At 37.6% G+C, this 6,672-nt stretch overlaps 1 non-coding gene across 1 annotated transcript; it reads left to right on the plus strand.

The window, feature by feature from the left end:
• Positions 1 to 608: 608 nt before the first annotated feature.
• LOC141636225 (small nucleolar RNA R71) lies at positions 609 to 715 on the plus strand. Its single transcript, XR_012540851.1, has one exon. It is a non-coding gene; the product is annotated as a small nucleolar RNA R71 (small nucleolar RNA).
• The last annotated feature ends 5,957 nt before the right edge of the window (positions 716 to 6,672 follow it).

Here is a 6,672-nt window from a genome sequence, read left to right on the forward strand (position 1 = left end):
GTTGCAACATAGCTTTAATAACTGACATATCACTGCTCGAAGCCTGAGGAGGAGGCTGCAACTGTTGAAACTGCTATTGAGGCGGCCTATTATAATTCCCTTGTGGTTGATTACCACGATTCTGAGGGATTATGTAAGGATTGGCGGGCGGAGGAGTAGGATGGAAACCACTCAGATTTTTCTCAGCGAAGAAATTAGAGTACAAAGTACCTTGCTTGAAAGATTGATAAGCATGAACCTGTTCTAAAGTACTCAAACATCCAGCTGCAACACGACCCTATGTACCACATCACTCACAAGGGACCTCCTGTTTAACTAAAGCATTAACTCTATGCCGATTTCCCAAGGACTGGGCTGCCTTTGTTTCGGCAATCAGGGCAGTTAGAGCCTCTAATTGAGTTATAATTGCACTATCCGAACCACCTCCTCTTTTGCTACCCCTTGGATTACCATACTCAGCTGTGTGAGTAGCTATCTGATCAATTATTTTCTAGGCATTGGCATCATTGGTGTTGCCTTGGAATCTCCCATTAGCAGCTGAATCAAGTAAGGCCCTATGGTCGTTATACAACCCATTGTAGAATTGATTGCAAAGGAACCAGATCTGGAACCCATGATGTGGAACAGATCGAACTAGTCATTTGAAACGAACCCATGCCTCATTAAAGTCCTCATCAGGACCTTGTTTAAAGCTCGTAATTTGGATTCTAAGAGCATTAGTCTTCTAGGGTGGGAAGTATCTCTTGTAGAAGGCAAGAGCTAATGAATTCCAGTCTGTGACACCATGAGCTTCCATATCCAAGTCACGCAGCCACTCCGCTGCATCATCTCGTAGGGAAAAAGGGAAAAGTGTCTGGTTGACTTGCTCCTGAGTCACCCCCGCAGTCAAAGGAACGGAGCCGCAGTAATTAACAAACTTCTCCATGTGTTTAGCTGGGTCCTCACCAGCTCCCCCTCCAAATAATTTTCGCTCCACCAGATTAATGTAAGATGGACGAATTTCGAAAGTACCCGTATCCGTAGTGGGGAGCTTGAATCCCTTGGGAAGAGAAGCAAGGGTAGGCTCAGAGTGACTCACTAAAGTCGGCATGATTGTAGTAGGAGCAGAAGTAGACGTGTCTTCCTCTAAAGACTGATTTTCTGCAATAAATGCAGCGTAAGCTGAATCAAGCGTACTCAAGTCTTCTGCTTAATATATCTCCTTCAAGAAGTTTCGTCTAGCACGAAGGGTCCTTTCTGATTCTGGGTCAAATGACATGAGTTCAGACCTGAAAGACTTGAGCATAAACAAAACTAGCACTGAAAGGTTAGATATGGACTCAAGGAACACAGGTTCCTTGAGACAAGAGACAAACTAAAAATAAAACAAATCGAAAAACGGGTTCTATGGTCTCACCCACTCCCTTATCCAAGTCTGACTGAAATGAAAAAGTGGGTTTCATGCATTCAAGAGCAAGCCATTCAAAGAAACAAAGGACATCTTCAATATTCTTACCACCATAATCTCCCTTACTTATGGAGTCAATATAGGCTTGGGTTTGTCTGTTCATACCTCTTATGATTGTAAGGCACTCAGTAAACTGTGACAGTTTACCTTCGTATTTATGAGAACAAACCCAATCATTCCATCTATGCATGTAATTGTGGAAGTTCTCATCTTCACCCTATGGAAACTTGATGAAAATCATTAGAACGGTCTCAAGGAACTAAAGATCCCTAAGAATAAAGACAAACTAGATTAAAAGCAAATAAAATAACACCATCTCCTCGGCAACGGTGCCAAAATTTGACAGTCTAATCGTATACCTACCAAAAATAAACCAACTGGCCTTAACTAATTCAGACAGGAAGTCGGGACCGTATCCACAGGGAGGTTGTTTGCAAATCTAAATTTCAATTCAAGTCTATCTTAGTCACAAGGTTGGGGTTTTTGAGATGGGTTTGTCTAATAACCATGGTAGCAAACAAAAGAAAGTAAATTATAAACGAATTCAAATAAGAGACAAATAGCTAGGACGGTCGGTTCACCGCGGCCTACAACGATCTAAGGTAAAGTCAACAGTCAGCAATAAATGGTCTGAAGGGTACAGAACAGGTCCTCTCGGTCGACTATTCTCCCTAGAACTCTAATGTAGCTCTCACCCTAGTTAGAATATTCTATTGTTCATAGCAAGTCTTCGCCTTTTCCAATCTCTCGATCCAGGTCAAGGTTTAACAAGATGGTCAACTAATTACGTGCACTTAATCAATCAAACCGCTATTAGATACTACGATTAACAATTCAGATGGAGTAAACAGCTAGACCTAAAACCCTAACATATTATGTCACAGAACCACGGATCCCCTAAATCCTAGCGTAAAGGAATTTGCTATGCATAATTAAATGAAAGACAACAATTGAAGTAGAAGAGAAAACTAAGAATTGCATAACGGAATTAAATAGATAAACTAGCATAAAGCGGAGCGAATAAGAATAATAAAAAGACGATAATGAAAATAAGGAATGAAGAACAATTGAAATTACCGAAATAAGAAGAGAAAGATTACAAGTTTAGATCTGAAATCGAAGGAGCAAAGTAACGTGTAAACTAGTTTCTGCCAAAGTGAAAGATGCCCTAATAAAGTACTCAGCTTGTGTTTATATAGAATTAGCTGATAATTATTAATTAAACAACTAATGGGCCAAAATAAAAAGTTAATCAAACACGGCCTGGTACGAAAATAGTCGATCGACCAAAATTCTAGTCGATCGACTAATTCTCTAAGCAAAAGCAGTCGATCGACCACTTTGTACCGTCGATCGACTTTTTCTAGGTGAACAGCAGCGTCAATCATCACTTAATCATTCTTCCTTTCGTCTTCACGCATTACAAGATGATCATTCCCGAGCCTTACTTCACTAGTATCCATAATGCAACTCCGGGGACGGGTTTTGGCTTGTTTAATCCTGCTTTCGGGTGCATATCTACACGAAATACAAAATAACCCAAAGTAGCCGATTCATGGGAGAATAGTAGCTAGCCGCTACTAAATAAGCATAGAAATGCGTGGAAATGAGTAAAGTAAATGTATGAAATAGGCACGCATCAATAATAATAATAATAATAACAATAATAATAATAATAATAATAATAATAATAATAATAATAATAATAATAATAATAATAATAATAATAATAATAATAGTAATACTAATAATAGTAATGGTAATAATAGTAATGGTAATAATAGTAATAGTAATAATAGTAATAATAGTAATAGTAATAATAATAATAATAATAATAATAATAATAATAATAATAATAATAATAATAATAATAATAATAATAATAATAATAATAATAATAATAATAATAATAATAATAATAATAATAATAATAATAATAATAATAATAATAATAATAATAATAATAATAATCGGCTCATTGAATCGGTCTTCAGTTTGGGGGGAGGGGGGGTTGTGTCAGGTGGTGGAGAGGTTCTCTTGCATGCCTTGAATCAGCCCATTGAGGCTCGGGGTGCTGAGGTGGGACTTTCTATGTTATTGGTTGATTTCCATAATGCTTTCAACCTTGTTGATCGTTCGACCATGCTTCAGGAAGTCCGCCGTCGTTTCCCGGTTCTTTCCCGTTGGGTGGAGTTTTGTTATTTCAGCCTTGCCCGTCTTTTTTATGGGGAGCATTGCTTGTGGTCTTGTCAGGGTGTCCAGCAGGGTGATCCTTTGGGCCCTTTTGAAAGATCATAAATCCATATTAGACTCTCTAATAAAAATTAAATTATCTCATAATTTGTCATTTAGGTGATCTATGTAACATGTTTGCTAATATGAAAGCATAAAAATGAAAGTATAAGGAAAAACAATTTCCTTACATTGATTTTGTGGTAAAAAGGGCACAAACTAGTTCACCTTACTAGCTTTTCTTGAGCTTATACCAAATGGATGATCCTCCTTACAAATCTTCAAAGAGAAGATCTCCTTCTTGTTGCACCCAAGAACTTACCCAAAAATAATAACAAGTATTTAACTAGAACTTATTATTATTATACCCTTGATATTATTTGTAATATTACTAACAAGTCTTAGTAATAAAATTTATTTTACTAACAAACATAGTAAAGATGAATAGTTATTTTTAGAGAGATGATGATTTTATGTTCACATGCAAAACATACAAATGATGTAGTGTAGAAATGAACAAAGGATGGAGTATAAAGGAAGGGAAAGTGGCGGGTGGAATGGAGTGGATAAATTTTGTCTTATATTTTTTTTATCTTACATCACATGCAAAATCTTATATAAGATAAATTATGGTAGTACATAAAGTAAGGTGAAATGATTATGTGAATAATCATCCACTATTCTATTTTACACGGTCCACTTGCCCATATACGGGTCCATGTTGGTTCTTATATTTGTCGCACAAATACATGTAATTTTATTTTAAACATCGTTTTATATTTAAATACTTCCATAATTAATTCGTCCAAATCACTCCGTAAATATACGTGTACCACTAAATATATTATTTACGTACTAATATTAATCACATTAGTCAATAAGTACAATTTTAGTAAATTAACAGTTAATTAACTAAAACCCGTCTCCCAAAATTTATTATTCAATTATCACATAATTAAATAAAAACTGTCGTTCCTCGAGTTCGCAACTCGAATTCTCTCTTAAAATAATTGACTAACCTTTTAGTCTACCAATCAAGGGACTAAATAAATTGTATCTCATACAATTAATTAGTTGTCTATTGGGGTTCGTTCCTATAGGTGTGACCGAAAGGGGTCAGTTGATCACCGTCGTCTCACGACAATAACGTCAAACTCTAGTCAGCCAACCGTTATCGATTTACGTTAATCAACTTACGAGGAGCAAATAATTAAATATCTGATGATATTCCATTAATGAGATTTATTATGTTAACGGACTATTGTGGAGGACACTAACTCCAACAATCTCCCACTTGTCCGACACAAGGTGTGCGCTACCAATTCTCTTGTCCGTTTTAATCTCCGACTCAATGCATGGTGTCTTTCAGGTCACACTTGCACAGGAACATATCGCGAGTGGTTTTCTCGATCGGGAGTGTGACTACCTGACCGGGAAAATCTCTCACAGATTACTTCCGAGCGTGGCCACGCATTTGTAGTCATTAACTCCTTGAGTGGCCTTGAGATATAGTTACCCAACATGGGTGGACAATTCCTGTATGCCCTATCTATCCTATTGCACAATACAGCTCACCATGACCTAGTAAATGCCCTTTTGGCCTCCTTTCACGACACGACTTAGGACAAAAACCAAAGTCACTCGGAAACTGCACTTGCTCAGATAATAGTCACCAGTCAAAAGAATCGACTCATTAGAACATCTTAGAGATCCCCGCCACGACCAGGCATCTATAATAGAACTTAGGGACTCTCTAAATGGTCACTGTCTGGCAAAGTGTCACACACTCTGCCTATGTAATCGACCAGTCATCACATATGACCTTATGGTGTTGAACAACCATCAATCAACTTACAATCTAGTCACTCCGAGACGTCACCTCATTAAGTGACTAGGGACAAAATACAATTTTCATCTTATTCACTTGAATAGTGTTCAACATTGTCTCCACAACTTATTCAGATAAACAAGGTATTAATAATTTACTCACACTAAATAAAAGATTCATAAAAGAAATGAATGCGAAAACAATGAATGTGATTATCATATATATAATAAGAGATACACTATCCAATTATTACATACCCATAATCTAAAGAAAATCTGGTACTCCTCTCAATCCCATAGCGACGACATGACCATCATGCTTAGCCTTTGATAAAGGCTTGGTTAAAGGATAAGCAATATTATCATTTGTCCCAACCTTACAAATGTAAATTTCCTTCCTTTCCACATAATCTCTAATTACATGGTATTTCCTTTCAATGTGTCTAGATTTGTTACTAGACTTAGGCTCTTTGGCTTGAAAAATAGCTCCACTGTTATCACAATATAGAGTAATAGGATCTTTGGTGGAATGGACTACTCCTAGCCCCTCCATGAATAGCCTAATTCAAACAGCTTCCTTCGCAGCCTCAGACGCTGCAAGGTACTCAGCCTCTGTTGTAGAATCCGTGGTAACGCTTTGCTTGAAGCTCTTCCAGCAAACAGCTCCTCCATTTAGCATAAACACATAGCCGGATTGAGATTTCATGTCATCCCGATCGGTTTGGAAACTTGCGTCCGTGTAACCTCTTACACGCAACTCAGTTTCTCCTCCAAACACTAAGAACGAATCCTTAGTCCTTCTCAAGTACTTAAGGATGTTCTTTACGGCTATCCAGTGACTCTCACCGGGCTTGGCTTGATAACGACTTGTCATGCTCATGGCATACGCAACGTCGGGGCTAGTGCAAATCATAGCATACATGATAGACCCAACAACGGAAGCATAAGGGACGGTCTTCATGTGTTCAATTTCCTTAGGGGTGGAGGGAAACTGTGACTTGCTCAAAGTAATCCGTTGGCCCATAGGTAGAAATCCTCTCTTGGAGTCTTTCATATTGAACCGGTCAAGAACTTTGTCAATATAAACTTCTTGACTCAATGCTAGTATCCTCTTGGACCTATCCCTATAGATCCGGATACCTAAGAATCGTTGTGCCTCTCCCAAG

Source organism: Silene latifolia, chromosome Y (assembly GCF_048544455.1).
Source record: "Silene latifolia isolate original U9 population chromosome Y, ASM4854445v1, whole genome shotgun sequence".
Classification (NCBI taxonomy): domain Eukaryota; kingdom Viridiplantae; phylum Streptophyta; class Magnoliopsida; order Caryophyllales; family Caryophyllaceae; genus Silene; species Silene latifolia.